General features: G+C 46.0%; 2 pseudogenes; both read left to right on the top strand.

The window, feature by feature from the left end:
• Nucleotides 1-655: 655 nt before the first annotated feature.
• On the top strand, nt 656-775 carry LOC134953255 (5S ribosomal RNA; annotated as a pseudogene).
• A 157-nt stretch (nt 776-932) lies between these two features.
• On the top strand, nt 933-1,052 carry LOC134950197 (5S ribosomal RNA; annotated as a pseudogene).
• Nucleotides 1,053-8,687: the final 7,635 nt, after the last annotated feature.

The raw sequence follows: 8,687 nt of genomic DNA, 5'->3' as shown, positions 1-8,687 counted from the left end.
TTTATAAATGCACAGGTTGTCCAAACTGTCCTTTCTTGCTACTTGGCAATCGGTTTATTAACCCTCAGGATAACAAGACTTATACCATTAAACATAGACTTGACTGCAACAGTAAATTTGTGGTCTACGTGTTGAAATGTCCGTGCAACCTGCTTTATGTTGGAAAGACTAGCAGAATGCTAAAGGAGCGCCTAAGCCAACATCGTTCCACAATCAAGAAGAGCATCACCCTAGGTGGGGCCTCAAGTGACTTCTCAAATTTACCTGTGGCAAGACACTTTAGGGAAGCAAAACACACTATCAACCAACTCAAGTGTTGCATTTTGGACCAAATCCCACCGCTCCAAAGGGGTGGTGACCGCAACAAAATTCTACTACAGAGAGAACATCAATGGATTGATAGATTACAAACATTGGCCCCCAATGGGCTCAATGAAGAATTCCGCCTAGGATGCTTCCTCTGACTCTGCACATTACTGTATAGAGTCTAATCTTTTTGGTTTATTTTTCAGAGACACCGCCGTGTGTCATGTTGTATCACTAATGACATGTCTTCATCAATTGTCACTTGCTGATCCTTGATTGTCCTGTATCTCTCCGTACAACAAGTGGTTCCTAATTCTCAATGCACTCCTATCCCACATACCATGGAGATTGATACTACCATACCACACTGGATCCCATCCGATCCCGTCTGATCTTGGCAATTAAGCAGTGATGGGCCTAGTCAGTACCACACTTGGAGACAAGGTGGGAATACTGGGTGTTGTATCAAGGAACTTGGTGTGCCTTCCCCACCCCTCCCTACTGTCTCCCAGACACTGGCATTAATGGTGGTGTCCATTATTACACGGGACTGTGACGTGATATAATTGAGAGATGAGGGATGGCACTTTCACACTGTGTATTAATTACATAGGGGCACATTTGTCTGATACAATCATACCACACTGGAAACCATCCGATCCCATCCGAACTTGGCAATTAAGCAGTGTTGGGCCCAGTTAGTACCATGCATGGAGACAACATGGGAATACTGGGTATTGTACCAAGGGACAATTCTTGACCCACAGGTGACGTTCCTTTTATGCTCTTGATACTACACGGCACTTATTATTATTGTCTCTCACGTTGGCTTATTATAATATTTATATTATTATAATATTTGTGACCATCCACTTTTACTGTTGTGATTCATTAGTTAATGGCATTGTACTGCATATAGAGATTGAGGCACTATATCCCCTGAGTGCTGGTACACCCTTGCTGTGCAAGTTAATACAGTTTGTCCACCTTTATTTAATTTATCTATATTGATTATTGATCTATATTTCTGAACTGTCATTTCTCCATGCTGTTGGCGCACTGTGGGGTTAATTACTCCACGGACAAGCCTATGGCTGGAGACTTAGACAGCAGCAACTCCACCTGTCTGCCACTGTACGCTGAATACTGATCTGCCTGAACTACACTTACGTCACGCTGCCGGAGTGGGTTACTAAGGAGAAAGCCGGGTTTGTTGATTATGGCAACGCAACCCACGTGCGCGGAAGTAGCCAATCAGGCAGCTGCTATGACGCGCTGCCTCCCGGTGACGGACTTCCGGTTTCAAAACTCTCGGCGCTCTCTCTGCTACTTAAAAGGACTCCGGGCAGGGTGACAATTGCCCCTGATGAAAACCATGAAGCGTTGAAACAGCTGTTGGGCGGACTGTAGCAGTGGGTATTTCCAGATGGTTTGTCAGGAATAAAAAAAAAACTTTTTTTCACCTACTAAACGTGAGTGCTGGTCTAATTCTTTTTTCTATTTTGGAAGAAGTGAGTGTTTGTATATATATATATATATATATATATATATATATATATATATATATATTACACAACATATGTACATGCATACATAAACGGAAACCTCCCCAAGACAATCCTCGTTTGCCACTGTGTAGATATTTGTCTTTAAGAGACATTGCTTACCAAAGTCAAAAATTGTACTTGTATATTGTATGAGCACCAATGCCTATGGCAGTGATGGCTAACCTTGACACTTCAGCTGTTGTTGAACTACACATCCCAGCATGGCCTGCTACAGTTTTGCTATTTGGCCTTGCTAAAATTGATGCTGGGCATGCTGGGATGTGTAGTTCAACAACAGCTGGAGTGTCAAGGTTAGCCATCACTGGCCTATGGTATCCACCAACAGGTTGAGCTCACACCGATATTATATTCTACTGTTTATTTCAATGCTGCCATTTTTAAAGTAAAAGAGTGTGTGCGGCTGTGATTATTATTGAGCAGCGAGGCTACTGGAGCGTAAGGAGGTTCAAGTAAAAAGTGTAATGTCCTATTGGTGCAGCAATTACTATACTGTTAGTAAATTGTTCCTAGAGAGATTGTATTGTGGGTTCTAGATGTCAAGAGATAGATTGTGATTTGTTTCTCAATTGATGCTGAGAAGTATTTTGATTATTTTATTTCTTCTATTTTGTCTTTTTTTCTATATTCTCTTCTATTTTACCTTCTATATTGTACATTTTTTGTTGTTGCTTAAAGTTCTATGCCTGATATTAATGTTATTTTGTGAATATTTTTGGCAGAATGGTAGAACTTCAGATTATGCCTTCTTTATCAATTTCTCTTTAGTGATTTCCAATATTGCCATACATCAATCTTTGCCAATCATTACATGCCCTGTCTGATGTCTGCTTTTCTATGTGCTATCTACTAGAGATGAGCGCCTGAAATTTTTCGGGTTTTGTGTTTTGGTTTTGGGTTCGGTTCCGCGGCCGTGTTTTGGGTTCGAACGCGTTTTGGCAAAACCTCACCGAATTATTTTTGTCGGATTCGGGTGTGTTTTGGATTCGGGTGTTTTTTTCCAAAAACACTAAAAAACAGCTTAAATCATAGAATTTGGGGGTCATTTTGATCCCAAAGTATTATTAACCTCAAAAACCATAATTTACACTCATTTTCAGTCTATTCTGAATACCTCACACCTCACAATATTATTTTTAGTCCTAAAATTTGCACCGAGGTCGCTGTGTGAGTAAGATAAGCGACCCTAGTGGCCGACACAAACACCGGGCCCATCTAGGAGTGGCACTGCAGTGTCACGCAGGATGTCCCTTCCAAAAAACCCTCCCCAAACAGCACATGACGCAAAGAAAAAAAGAGGCGCAATGAGGTAGCTGTGTGAGTAAGATTAGCGACCCTAGTGGCCGACACAAACACCGGGCCCATCTAGGAGTGGCACTGCAGTGTCACGCAGGATGGCCCTTCCAAAAAACCCTCCCCAAACAGCACATGACGCAAAGAAAAAAAGAGGCGCAATGAGGTAGCTGTGTGAGTAAGATTAGCGACCCTAGTGGCCGACACAAACACCGGGCCCATCTAGGAGTGGCACTGCAGTGTCACGCAGGATGGCCCTTCCAAAAAACCCTCCCCAAACAGCACATGACGCAAAGAAAAAAAGAGGCGCAATGAGGTAGCTGACTGTGTGAGTAAGATTAGCGACCCTAGTGGCCGACACAAACACTGGGCCCATCTAGGAGTGGCACTGCAGTGTCACGCAGGATGTCCCTTCCAAAAAACCCTCCCCAAACAGCACATGACGCAAAGAAAAAAAGAGGCGCAATGAGGTAGCTGTGTGAGTAAGATTAGCGACCCTAGTAGCCGACACAAACACCGGGCCCATCTAGGAGTGGCACTGCAGTGTCACGCAGGATGTCCCTTCCAAAAAACCCTCCCCAAACAGCACATGACGCAAAGAAAAAAAGAGGCGCAATGAGGTAGCTGTGTGAGTAAGATTAGCGACCCTAGTGGCCGACACAAACACCGGGCACATCTAGGAGTGGCACTGCAGTGTCACGCAGGATGTCCCTTCCAAAAAACCCTCCCCAAACAGCACATGACGCAAAGAAAAAAAGAGGCGCAATGAGGTAGCTGTGTGAGTAAGATTAGCGACCCTAGTGGCCGACACAAACACCGGGCCCATCTAGGAGTGGCACTGCAGTGTCACGCAGGATGTCCCTTCCAAAAAACCCTCCCCAAACAGCACATGACGCAAAGAAAAAAAGAGGCGCAATGAGGTAGCTGACTGTGTGAGTAAGATTAGCGACCCTAGTGGCCGACACAAACACCGGGCCCATCTAGGAGTGGCACTGCAGTGTCACGCAGGATGTCCCTTCCAAAAAACCCTCCCCAATCAGCACATGATGCAAAGAAAAAGAAAAGAAAAAAGAGGTGCAAGATGGAATTGTCCTTGGGCCCTCCCACCCACCCTTATGTTGTATAAACAAAACAGGACATGCACACTTTAACCAACCCATCATTTCAGTGACAGGGTCTGCCACACGACTGTGACTGATATGACGGGTTGGTTTGGACCCCCCCCAAAAAAGAAGCAATTAATCTCTCCTTGCACAAACTGGCTCTACAGAGGCAAGATGTCCACCTCATCTTCACCCTCCGATATATCACCGTGTACATCCCCCTCCTCACAGATTATCAATTCGTCCCCACTGGAATCCACCATCTCAGCTCCCTGTGTACTTTGTGGAGGCAATTGCTGCTGGTCAATGTCTCCGCGGAGGAATTGATTATAATTCATTTTAATGAACATCATCTTCTCCACATTTTCTGGATGTAACCTCGTACGCCGATTGCTGACAAGGTGAGCGGCGGCACTAAACACTCTTTCGGAGTACACACTTGTGGGAGGGCAACTTAGGTAGAATGAAGCCAGTTTGTGCAAGGGCCTCCAAATTGCCTCTTTTTCCTGCCAGTATAAGTACGGACTGTGTGACGTGCCTACTTGGATGCGGTCACTCATATGATCCTCCACCATTCTATCAATGTTGAGAGAATCATATGCAGTGACAGTAGACGACATGTCCGTAATCGTTGTCAGGTCCTTCAGTCCGGACCAGATGTCAGCATCAGCAGTCGCTCCAGACTGCCCTGCATCACCGCCAGCGGGTGGGCTCGGAATTCTGAGCCTTTTCCTCGCACCCCCAGTTGCGGGAGAATGTGAAGGAGGAGATGTTGACAGGTCGCGTTCCGCTTGACTTGACAATTTTGTCACCAGCAGGTCTTTCAACCCCAGCAGACCTGTGTCTGCCGGAAAGAGAGATCCAAGGTAGGCTTTAAATCTAGGATCGAGCACGGTGGCCAAAATGTAGTGCTCTGATTTCAACAGATTGACCACCCGTGAATCCTTGTTAAGCGAATTAAGGGCTGCATCCACAAGTCCCACATGCCTAGCGGAATCGCTCCCTTTTAGCTCCTTCTTCAATGCCTCCAGCTTCTTCTGCAAAAGCCTGATGAGGGGAATGACCTGACTCAGGCTGGCAGTGTCTGAACTGACTTCACGTGTGGCAAGTTCAAAGGGCATCAGAACCTTGCACAACGTTGAAATCATTCTCCAGTGCACTTGAGACAGGTGCATTCCATCTCCTATATCGTGCTCAATTGTATAGGCTTGAATGGCCTTTTGCTGCTCCTCCAACCTCTGAAGCATATAGAGGGTTGAATTCCACCTCGTTACCACTTCTTGCTTCAGATGATGGCAGGGCAGGTTCAGTAGTTTTTGGTGGTGCTCCAGTCTTCTGTACGTGGTGCCTGTACGCCGAAAGTGTCCCGCAATTTTTCTGGCCACCGACAGCATCTCTTGCACGCCCCTGTCGTTTTTTAAAAAATTCTGCACCACCAAATTCAAGGTATGTGCAAAACAGGGGACGTGCTGGAATTTGCCCATATTTAATGCACACACAATATTGCTGGCGTTGTCCGATGCCACAAATCCACAGGAGAGTCCAATTGGGGTAAGCCATTCCGCGATGATCTTCCTCAGTTGCCGTAAGAGGTTTTCAGCTGTGTGCGTATTCTGGAAAGCGGTGATACAAAGCGTAGCCTGCCTAGGAAAGAGTTGGCGTTTGCGAGATGCTGCTACTGGTGCCGCCGCTGCTGTTCTTGCGGCGGGAGTCCATACATCTACCCAGTGGGCTGTCACAGTCATATAGTCCTGACCTTGCCCTGCTCCACTTGTCCACATGTCCGTGGTTAAGTGGACATTGGGTACAACTGCATTTTTTAGGAGACTGGTGAGTCTTTTTCTGACGTCCGTGTACATTCTCGGTATCGCCTGCCTAGAGAAGTGGAACCTAGATGGTATTTGGTAACGGGGGCACACTGCCTCAATAAATTGTCTAGTTCCCTGTGAACTAACGGCGGATACCGGACGCACGTCTAACACCAACATAGTTGTCAAGGACTCAGTTATCCGCTTTGCAGTAGGATGACTGCTGTGATATTTCATCTTCCTCGCAAAGGACTGTTGAACAGTCAATTGCTTACTGGAAGTAGTACAAGTGGGCTTACGACTTCCCCTCTGGGATGACCATCGACTCCCAGCGGCAACAACAGCAGCGCCAGCAGCAGTAGGCGTTACACGCAAGGATGCATCGGAGGAATCCCAGGCAGGAGAGGACTCGTCAGACTTGCCAGTGACATGGCCTGCAGGACTATTGGCATTCCTGGGGAAGGAGGAAATTGACACTGATGGAGTTGGTGGGGTGGTTTGCGTGAGCTTGGTTACAAGAGGAAGGGATTTACTGGTCAGTGGACTGCTTCCGCTGTCACCCAAAGTTTTTGAACTTGTCACTGACTTATTATGAATGCGCTGCAGGTGACGTATAAGGGAGGATGTTCCGAGGTGGTTAACGTCCTTACCCCTACTTATTACAGCTTGACAAAGGGAACACACGGCTTGACACCTGTTGTCCGCATTTCTGGTGAAATACCTCCACACCGAAGAGCTGATTTTTTTGGTATTTTCACCTGGCATGTCAACGGCCATATTCCTCCCACGGACAACAGGTGTCTCCCCGGGTGCCTGACTTAAACAAACCACCTCACCATCAGAATCCTCCTGGTCAATTTCCTCCCCAGCGCCAGCAACACCCATATCCTCCTCATCCTGGTGTACTTCAACACTGACATCTTCAATCTGACTATCAGGAACTGGACTGCGGGTGCTCCTTCCAGCACTTGCAGGGGGCGTGCAAATGGTGGAAGGCGCATGCTCTTCACGTCCAGTGTTGGGAAGGTCAGGCATCGCAACCGACACAATTGGACTCTCCTTGTGGATTTGGGATTTCAAAGAACGCACAGTTCTTTGCGGTGCTTTTGCCAGCTTGAGTCTTTTCAGTTTTCTAGCGAGAGGCTGAGTGCTTCCATCCTCATGTGAAGCTGAACCACTAGCCATGAACATAGGCCAGGGCCTCAGCCGTTCCTTGCCACTCCGTGTGGTAAATGGCATATTGGCAAGTTTACGCTTCTCCTCCGACAATTTTATTTTAGGTTTTGGAGTCCTTTTTTTACTGATATTTGGTGTTTTGGTTTTGACATGCTCTGTACTATGCCATTGGGCATCGGCCTTGGCAGACGACGTTGCTGGCATTTCATCGTCTCGGCCATGACTAGTGGCAGCAGCTTCAGCACGAGGTGGAAGTGGATCTTGATCTTTCCCTAATTTTGGAACCTCAACATTTTTGTTCTCCATATTTTAATAGGCACAACTAAAAGGCACCTCAGGTAAACAATGGAGATGGATGGATTGGATACTAGTATACAATTATGGACGGGCTGCCGAGTGCCGACACAGAGGTAGCCACAGCCGTGAACTACCGCACTGTACTGTGTCTGCTGCTAATATATAGACTGGTTGATAAAGAGATAGTATACTCGTAACTAGTATGTATGTATAAAGAAAGAAAAAAAAACCACGGTTAGGTGGTATATACAATTATGGACGGGCTGCCGAGTGCCGACACAGAGGTAGCCACAGCCGTGAACTACCGCACTGTACTGTGTCTGCTGCTAATATATAGACTGGTTGATAAAGAGATAGTATACTCGTAACTAGTATGTATGTATAAAGAAAGAAAAAAAAACCACGGTTAGGTGGTATATACAATTATGGACGGGCTGCCGAGTGCCGACACAGAGGTAGCCACAGCCGTGAACTACCGCACTGTACTGTGTCTGCTGCTAATATATAGACTGGTTGATAAAGAGATAGTATACTCGTAACTAGTATGTATGTATAAAGAAAGAAAAAAAAACCACGGTTAGGTGGTATATACAATTATGGACGGGCTGCCGAGTGCCGACACAGAGGTAGCCACAGCCGTGAACTACCGCACTGTACTGTGTCTGCTGCTAATATATAGACTGGTTGATAAAGAGATAGTATACTCGTAACTAGTATGTATGTATAAAGAAAGAAAAAAAAACCACGGTTAGGTGGTATATACAATTATGGACGGGCTGCCGAGTGCCGACACAGAGGTAGCCACAGCCGTGAACTACCGCACTGTACTGTGTCTGCTGCTAATATATAGACTGGTTGATAAAGAGATAGTATACTCGTAACTAGTATGTATGTATAAAGAAAGAAAAAAAAACCACGGTTAGGTGGTATATACAATTATGGACGGGCTGCCGAGTGCCGACACAGAGGTAGCCACAGCCGTGAACTACCGCACTGTACTGTGTCTGCTGCTAATATATAGACTGGTTGATAAAGAGATAGTATACTCGTAACTAGTATGTATGTATAAAGAAAGAAAAAAAAACCACGGTTAGGTGGTATATACAATTATGGACGGGCTGCCGAGTGCCGACACAGAG

Source organism: Pseudophryne corroboree, chromosome 8 (assembly GCF_028390025.1).
Source record: "Pseudophryne corroboree isolate aPseCor3 chromosome 8, aPseCor3.hap2, whole genome shotgun sequence".
Classification (NCBI taxonomy): Eukaryota; Metazoa; Chordata; class Amphibia; order Anura; family Myobatrachidae; genus Pseudophryne; species Pseudophryne corroboree.
This window is presented reverse-complemented; position numbering and strand designations above follow the sequence as displayed.